At 32.0% G+C, this 8938-nt stretch overlaps 1 pseudogene; it reads left to right on the top strand.

Annotated features, from left to right (window-relative positions):
- The first annotated feature begins 864 nt into the window (after positions 1-864).
- On the top strand, positions 865-983 carry LOC118609682 (annotated as a pseudogene).
- Positions 984-8938: the final 7955 nt, after the last annotated feature.

The following is an 8938-nucleotide window of genomic DNA, read 5'->3' as shown; positions in this document are numbered from 1 at the left end:
TTCTGTGCTGCTCCAGAATTTAACAAGCTTTTCTTAGCTTTTCAGGTTCAATGAATTTGTGAAAGTTGCAGTATGTGTATTTCCAATCTTTCTGTTTGAAAACCAAGGGGAATTTGGGTAGTTAGGGGCTTCAGGGCAGCAGTCAACTATTACAGTTTAAAAAAATAATAATGTAATGTTTGCTCTGCTAAGGAAAGCAACAAGGGAATACAAAATTAGGTTTGCAGCTGAGTAGAGAAATATTGACTCCATGAAAGTAAATAGAAGACACAAAATACAGAAACATTTCACAGAGCAATATTTAGAGATTAGGTCAGCCTTCAGGTCATTTACTACAAACCAACTAAATTAACCAGAGAAGACTAATGCTATAGGGAAGAACTCAAGATTTTGTCCTATAGATGAATGGTTTCATGATAAATTGTTCTTCTCTTATTGATCTTCTGGAGGGTACTGTCACAGTGTCATCAATTCATTTCATTGGAAATATATAGATTTACTGAGAAATATAACATTAATGAAAGTTTATTGGTTTTAAGCTCTTAGTAACCTTTAAAAAAAAAAAAAGGTTAAGCTGGATTCCCCAATCCGTAACATTAAAAGTATATAAAGTGAGAAAACACTCTGGACAAAAGAATGGTTTATCTATAAATTAAAAAAATACAGACCTATGATTTATAATAAAAGAATTCATGGAGTTATAATTCAATGTGGTATACTCCTTACACACTTAAACTATTAAAATTATGAATATTATTTATAGAGTATTCATATCAAAATGTAGTTTTACAAAATAATAACGCATCATATGTTAAAGCTATTTTTTTTTAAGTTATAACCTACTTTTAAAAAAATTCTAACTTGGTCTACAGCTATGCCGCCGTGAACAAGCCTGATCCCATCTGATTTCGGATGGTAAGCAGGGTTGGGCCTGGTTAGTACTTGGATAGGAGACCACCTAGGAAGACCAGGTGCTGTGGCATAAAAAATATAAAATAAAGTATTGTAAGCTGACAAGGTCCTTGCAATCTGTGAGGTCAACCAAGGGTTGCCTCACCTAAAAAATAAAAAATAAAAAATAAAAATAAATAAAAAATTCTGGCTCGTATGAGACAAATGCAGTTATGGTACTATTGGATTAATCTAAGTTTATTCATATTTAAATTTTTTTCAGTCATTAAAAATATTAGAGAGGAAAGGCAACAATAAAACAGTTTCAAATTGAAAAATGACACTGGGAACAGTGGGAAATAGAAAGTGAGTACTGAACCGAAGTTTGTTTCAGTATTCAGAGCAAGCTGGCTGTTTCAGGAGAGGGAAAAGGGGTCATTAGGCAGGCTTTGTTGTGAGCATTTGACTATGCTGCCCCATGCCTGAACTTAATAAGCACGAAAGAAAAACTTATTAATCATTAAGAAAACAAGACTTAAAATATGAACTCTGCTATCCCATGCAACACACAATTAAGCAATTTTTCTCTTATGAGTCTCAATTTCTTTGCCACTGAAAGAAGAAATTGACTAACGTTCTTCTCAAGCACTAAAATGTTTATACAGGGAGTAAAGTTTTATATACAATTGCTTTCTTTTACTGTATTTGAAATTACTAAGAATTATCATTATTATTTATTTTTACTATTTTAAATAAAGTAAAATAGTCCCTAATTCTTAATTAATATATATTGGTTATCCAGTAAACAATTCTTGAGGACTTACATCCTAATCATGAACATGAGTTAGTTGACTTTACTGCTTTTCTCCCTGATCTTGGCTGTTAATTTTATGCTCAGCTATAAGGGAAGGCCATTTTAAAATAAGTAAGGCTTGAGCAAGCTTTTAGGGAATTATGAAAGCAAAGCAGGCTCTTTTCAGTTCAAAAAGAGGCAGATTAATATTCTGAGCACAAGTGGAAGTAATAACTATAGAAAAGAGAGGTTTGTTTTCTTTTAAAGGGCTCTCATATTGAGGACTTTAGAATTCAGGGAGTTCACTTATAAGTGGGAAGCAGCCATGCTTAAGAAAATAGGATGAAGGGGGGGTAGGATGGAGTATGGCTCTCCTAAGTGTTTTCTGATTCACAACCTTTGGATAATACTATGCTGGTTAAAGGTTCTGAATCTGTGTGACATCCTAGATATTTTCTATTATTGTCTAAAATATTACCAACAGGATTTTATGCTCTTACACCACTGACAATTGCAAATAAATATGAAATTTACGTATTAATAGGGCCATGGTTAGCTGGAAAATTTAAGCTAATCTGTGTAATTAATGAGGTATGCGATGGAGATAATAACTGCAATGGCTTTCTCTGCATAAGTAATGCTTCCCCCTGCACTGACCAAGCAGCCTGAATGTTAACCCAGAACCAAAACTTGCTTTAAAGTGATAAAAAGTGATATATTATTTTTTCTTAATCAGAAGCTGTATCTATAGTTCTCAGACTTTGCCAATAAAAGAATGCGCATTGTGGTGCTTGCACTTAAATTCACTAGTAAATTTTGTTTGGAGTAAGCTATATGATCCCCATGGATCTAATTTAAAAATTTAACATGTTTGTTATAATAGGTACCAGTCTGATCAGACAAATAAAAGGTGGGTTCTCTCCGGGAGAGGGTTGTGTGTATGCATCTGTATGTATGTGATGGGAGGGAGACTGATAGGGACACAGAAGAGAGAAAGACAGAGGGAGAAAGGAGGGAAATAAACATATCACATGAAAAACTGAAGAGACCTTATGAATCTGAGATGCTAGCATTTGGTGAAAGGAAAAAACTGAATCATACTAACAGTATAATTTTCTTGTGTTTTCACTTGGTAAGTCACTGAGAAAATATTATGGAAGTGATGGGAAATAGTTGTTTTGGAGCACTGAAACAGACAAAGGTAATTATAACCAGTTTTTTAGAACTAACTAAAAAAAATAATATAGAAAACTACTGTTCAGTTATCCATATATTTAATGAAAACTCCCTTCAATATCTTCTTTTTCTGATAAGTACTTAGGTTATACTTAATCATAGAATGCACCTACAAAATGCTCTTGATGTTAATTAAAAAAATATTAATGATATCTGAGAAGTCACTTATTCATTCACGTTTCGTCCATTCTAAATAACTATTGAACAAATTTTACCTTTGTTATATGGTAAATTCAGATCTAATACAAGGCTGGCTTGGAAAAACATCCACTGGACACATTGGAAGGCTATAACGACAGTTCATGTGAGGGTTTTAGGTAAAACACAAAGATGAGAATGGGAAAACTAACTGTATTAGATGATGGTGCCTCATTTTTTCCCATCTCAGAAATTTTATTACTCTATACATAGTTTTTACAAAAACTCCAGGTGACAAATATCCCAAGACATTTAACATCTTTCATTTTATGTACGTAAAGTACTGCAGTTTATATTAAAGTCTTATTTTTAATTATTTTATTTTTATGATTATTAACAGTAGTAGGCTATTTTAAATGTTCATAAGAAATATCTCAAATGGAAGTGGAAAATTTTATACAGTTTTCTTGTTAAACATTGTTTTTTAACTTTTATTTTTTGCTGTGCCCCATTTTAAATCCATAAAACATGTGAATGGAAAGACTTGCAAAAAAAAAGGTGGGAGTTAAAAAGACAAATGTATAGGTTGAAAAGCGCTACTCACATGGAAAAACTGGATGAATTAAGTTGTTTAATCTAAAACATGACTCATTCAAAACTCAAAATTCTTCCCTGAGTATTGAGGTTGCACACTTTTTTTTTTTTTTTTTTTTTTTTTTTTTTTTTTTTTTGCTTTTCTGCGATTATTTTTTTCTGAGGAGAAAGTGAAAAAAATACAAGTGATTTTAGAAAGCATATTTGACTATAAGCGGTGTGCTATACAAAACCATTTTAAAAGGATGCTGTGAAAATCTCATTTTAGGATTATTAGGAGAGTAAGATAGACTTCCAAATTTGAACTACCCCTCAGCCCTGCTATACAGGGCATTTCATAAAATCCATACTTCAAGTGAGTTGTCATATTTGGTGATTGATGAATTATTTTTAAGTGGTGCCATTCAATACATTCAAGAACCTTAATGATTTGCAACTCTAGGTGAAACGTGTTTTTAACTTGAATTTTTCTATAAACAAAGTTTTCATATGAGTGGCTTTTTATGGAGCCTCAGGAAAGATGTGTTTACTCTCAGATTTTTATCCAAGAAACACATACTATTTAAATGGCTGTATTTTATTATCTATCTTCCATCACTAGAAAATCCATGAAGTAAGGGATAAGAGTGGTGTACCTGCATCATATCCCCGTTACAACAGTACTTGGAAAACAATAGATCAAATTTTGTTAAATGAATGAATGAATAAATGAATGAATCATATGGAACATTACGGGGGAGTATCAAAAGGTTTCATTGAATGACTTGTGAGAAGTAAGGTGAAGGAAAAAGTTTTCTGAGCCTTCGAGTCTGGTCAGTTGAGATGACACTGCTGTCATTAACAGAAGGGGAAAAAAAGAGAGTGAAAAAGGAAAATAGAGAAAAATAATGGAAATAGTTCAGAATTAGCTACGTTTTGGCCAACAAGGTAGCAAATATAAAAATTAAATTTTCCACCTGTCAGTGGGAAGATCTAGAGGAAGTTCACACTAGTAATATAGATTTCGGAGTCATTTTCCTAGATTAAGTATTGTATTCTTGAAAGTAGATAATCTTGAATATAAAGAATATAAAGATAGTAGTTTGCTGCTTTGAAAAATAATGATGGAGGGAAGGGAAAACTTAGAGGAGTGGGAAGGAGTAAATGGAATTAAAAACAATCAAACAAAAAAATAGTCATTCAAGCCATGAAAAGAGAATTTTCACAAGGAGAAAATCATCACCTTATCAAATGAATTGGAATCATCTAGGGTCTGCAACTGTCATCTATAATCTCCTTTCACCCCCATTCTGAGTCAGAAGCAGACTAATCTAATTGAATTGACCTCTTGGGTTCAGATTTAATTTGGTAGCTCTGTGAAAACTATTTTACTTTGGGGAAATTTAACTTGATTTACTGTGCACGCTCTACTGTGCCTAATCATTTTTACATGCTTACAAATTTTAAATTCCCCATTATGTTACCTTGAAACTCATGGCTTCCTTAGGAGAGCTTAGTAATAAACACATCAAAATCATCCGTATACACACACAAATGCCAGATATGCTTGCAAGTATATTTCCTAAATGTGAGTTTTATTGAAATTTGATACTAAATTTATTATATACATGCAGCAAACCTTCAAGGAATATGTGATTTTTTTTTTCTTTCTACTGCCAGAAGATTGGTTTGATTTAAACAAATCTAACATCTCCCCTCCTATACCAATCAGTGTCTCCTATTGATAGTTTTCTTCCTTGCTTTTTGTGTGATTTACTGTCAGTCTTTCCTGTCATTATACAGCTGCTACTCTTTGATTACTTTAAAATGAGCTTTCTCCATCCTGTCCTGTTAGCTTGTTGCTTTCCCTCTTCATTGCATTTAACTTTTTTTACTTTTCATTATCCATTTGCTGTCAGTTTTGCACAGCTTTCTTCATTCTGTAACCCTTCTCTATTTCTGGTCTGCTGATTTTGGATCTTTTCTCCCTTTGTTTTTGGCTTACTGTTCTGATTTATGTATCTATAGCACACTTTTTTTTTTTAATTATCATGCTACATTTTAAATATTGCATCATGTCTGAAGTTTTATAGCATAGAATATTATATTAATGCTTTCCCTCTTTCTATTTTACTACTAAACTTCTTTCCCTTACATGATATCATCCTACTCTTCTTGGCATTTTACTGCTTTAAGTCCTCATTCTTAATTCAATGCCATTGAATCAACATCTTTTATTGTACTAAAGCCACTTACAATGGTCACCAGTGACTTGCTCTTTTTGGCTACTCTAGGAAAGGCTATTCTTTATTATTATTATTATTATTATTTTTTGATTCCACTAAAGAAAAATCACTTTGCATAGACAGTAACACAAAAAATAAAGCCCAGGTTTATTACAAGTCAGTAATAGTGATTTTTTCCCATTTTGTTTTCATATAATTTAGTTGAAATAAAAATTCAGAAAAACTATTGTAACCTCTAATTTTATTATTATACAGTCGGGGCCATGTCGTCATGACATTAAAGTATGAAAAAATTAAGTTCAATTACATTAGAACATAAAAATTAAGTTCAGTTACTTATTTGATGATATTTGGGTAAATGTCAACAAATTGTCATGATTAAATCCAATTATTACTACAGAGTTGAAGCAAATCTCTTTGCCAGTGAACAAAATTAAAAATACATATCTTTATTGCACATTTCAATATTACATTATACCCTGTTTTAAAACATATTAAATTATTAGTTAAGAAGGGTAATTTAATAAAAAAAAAATATTAAGATCAGTGTATTTTCCATTTCCTCCACATCACCATTCATCAGTTTCCTAATCTATAAAACAAAGGCTTGAACAAGAAGTTTTCTGTGGTAATTTTCTTCTAAATTAATATTTCTAATTTTGTGCTATAGTTCCTTTACTTCACAACCAGAACTCCTATGCAAAGTAAGAATGAGTTGCCAATTGCCAAATTCAACTAACCCTTTGGGAATTTACCATACTGATCCCATTGCTGTGTTAGCTTCACAATGAATCATACATACCAATTCTCTATCTTTGATATTTTTCTGCTCTGGTTCTCTCTGTGATGGCTCCTTTTCAATATTCAACAGTTCTGCGGTAGCTTTTCATGTATGCAGTGATACACTGCCTATGTGTTACTGATTCTTAATAGTGTATATTATCATATATATATATATATATGATGGCAAGTCATATCTATATTTTTCACAAGATTCTAAAAGTTGAACCTGATATTACTAAATTTCACTATTCTCATTCACCTTAAATCTATTCTACCTAACTCTTCCTTCATCAATGGTACCACCATCTATGCATTCATTAACCCAGATTTAGGACTTTTCCTGCTCCTTGAGGGTCACTATTTCAATGGACTCCCAAACCACAATTCCTCTCTCAGTGGTTACCTTTGTGCATTATAGTCACTGATGCTTTCAGTATGATCCTTCTACAAATCATTATGATCATAATCATGTCCTTCTATTAATTCTCTGAGTTTCTTCTCTTGGCCTTGAAGATGAAGAACTTACCTTTGGCCTTGAAGATGAAGAACTTACCTTTGGCAAGTAAACAAGACTATGTGGTCTGAGCTTAACTAACTCTCCAGGTATCTACTACAGATTCCATTTTCTGTCATACACTTTTGGCAAAAGCCAAATCATTTCTATTCTTTCTTGACCTTTAGTCTTTGCTCACACTTTTCAATCTATCTTTAGTGCTGCTCCAAAAGAAAATATTATAAATATCTGATAAAATTCTTTATATTCTCCTTATCTATCCACAAATGCTAAGGTAGTTATTTTACCTCCTTTTTCAAGACTTTCTACATATCTCTAGAAAAGGTTATTGAGCTGAAATGTGTATATTTTTTAAATACCTGATAGGGGTAAAGATCCGTATTAAATGTGCCTTGAATTTTTTTTTCTCTTTATGTTCTTTTCTTCTACAAGATATGCATAGTTCTTTACATTGCTTCCTCAATTTTATGGAGAGATCCTTTTTGCTGTATTTGTAACTCTAGAAAATTATAATGGGTATCTTCACCTTTCCTTGGGTTATATGTAGAAATAGCATAGTTTTGATTTTATGTCATCTATTGATCCTAGCCATTTTGAGTACATTCATTATCATTTTAAGCCCAAATTTGCCAATACTTGTTCCATGAAACAATAATTCACAAGTATTTTCCATGCTCAAGATTTGAAAATTCTGTGTTAAAAGTCAATGGATATTTTTACTGGAGAAAATCTTAGAACTATTATTATATGAATGTACACTTTGAATTTTCAAGAGGGAGGTATGTAATGATGCAGGGTTTCACAAACTTATATCGCCAAAAGAGTATTTTTTAAAATGACAATTATTACCTTATATCAAAGGAATGTCTAGCAACTGCTATCATGTATCAAATCAACACCAGTTTTGAAAATGCTCATCTACTTTTCATTCTTCTTTCTAAACGGTCAGAAGATATTTCCTAGACTGATTCAATTAGTAAGTATTATGTTATAGAAGCTAAAATTTCACAAGAACATAAAATAATTAGAAAATGTGCCTGAAAATCAATCTTATTCATGTGCTGAAAATCCATTCTTGATAACCTAGTATTTATTAATGCTTATGGGTTTTACATAAGGGAAATATCTGAACAATGGGGCCCTCTGGTTAATAAGATGAAAATCGTAATTTATATAAGCCTATCTATTTTGGTATTTCTAAGTAAGTTTTTCCTGTCAGTGGTGACAATATCTGGTGGTGTTCAGGTACCTAATTGGAGATTCTGGTCTTTAGCCAATGATAGAAGCAATATCTGTCAGAGTGCATGACTAAATATGGTAAGATATAATTAAAGTGACAATATCCAACATAAGTACAAAGGGACTGCTCCAGTTCTACATAAAGGATATCTTTGAGCATCTCTGACATTCCGGGGATGCTAAAAATAAACTTAGAATATAAGAAAACTGAAAAGTTCCTAGGTGAATAGGTAGGAATGAAAGTGAATAGACTTGGGGTTACTACCATTTGATACATAGTACCTAAGACTCTGAGATGTGCCATTCATTGTTCTCAGAAGTAGCAATAGTGATGTTTAAAACATGGCTCCTGACCTTAATGGCTCTGAAGTTGGAGCTCAATTTGTACCAATGAGTTGGAGACCACAAAAGGAATTAGTTATATTGATATATAGGTAATTTTGAGAAAAGTATCAATCAAGTTTAATGTGTTACCTTAAACCTTTCATAGCTCTATTTTCAAATTGGACATCTTCAAGTAAAAAC

Source organism: Rousettus aegyptiacus, unplaced genomic scaffold (genome assembly GCF_014176215.1).
Source record: "Rousettus aegyptiacus isolate mRouAeg1 unplaced genomic scaffold, mRouAeg1.p scaffold_m13_p_11, whole genome shotgun sequence".
Classification (NCBI taxonomy): domain Eukaryota; kingdom Metazoa; phylum Chordata; class Mammalia; order Chiroptera; family Pteropodidae; genus Rousettus; species Rousettus aegyptiacus.
This window is presented reverse-complemented; position numbering and strand designations above follow the sequence as displayed.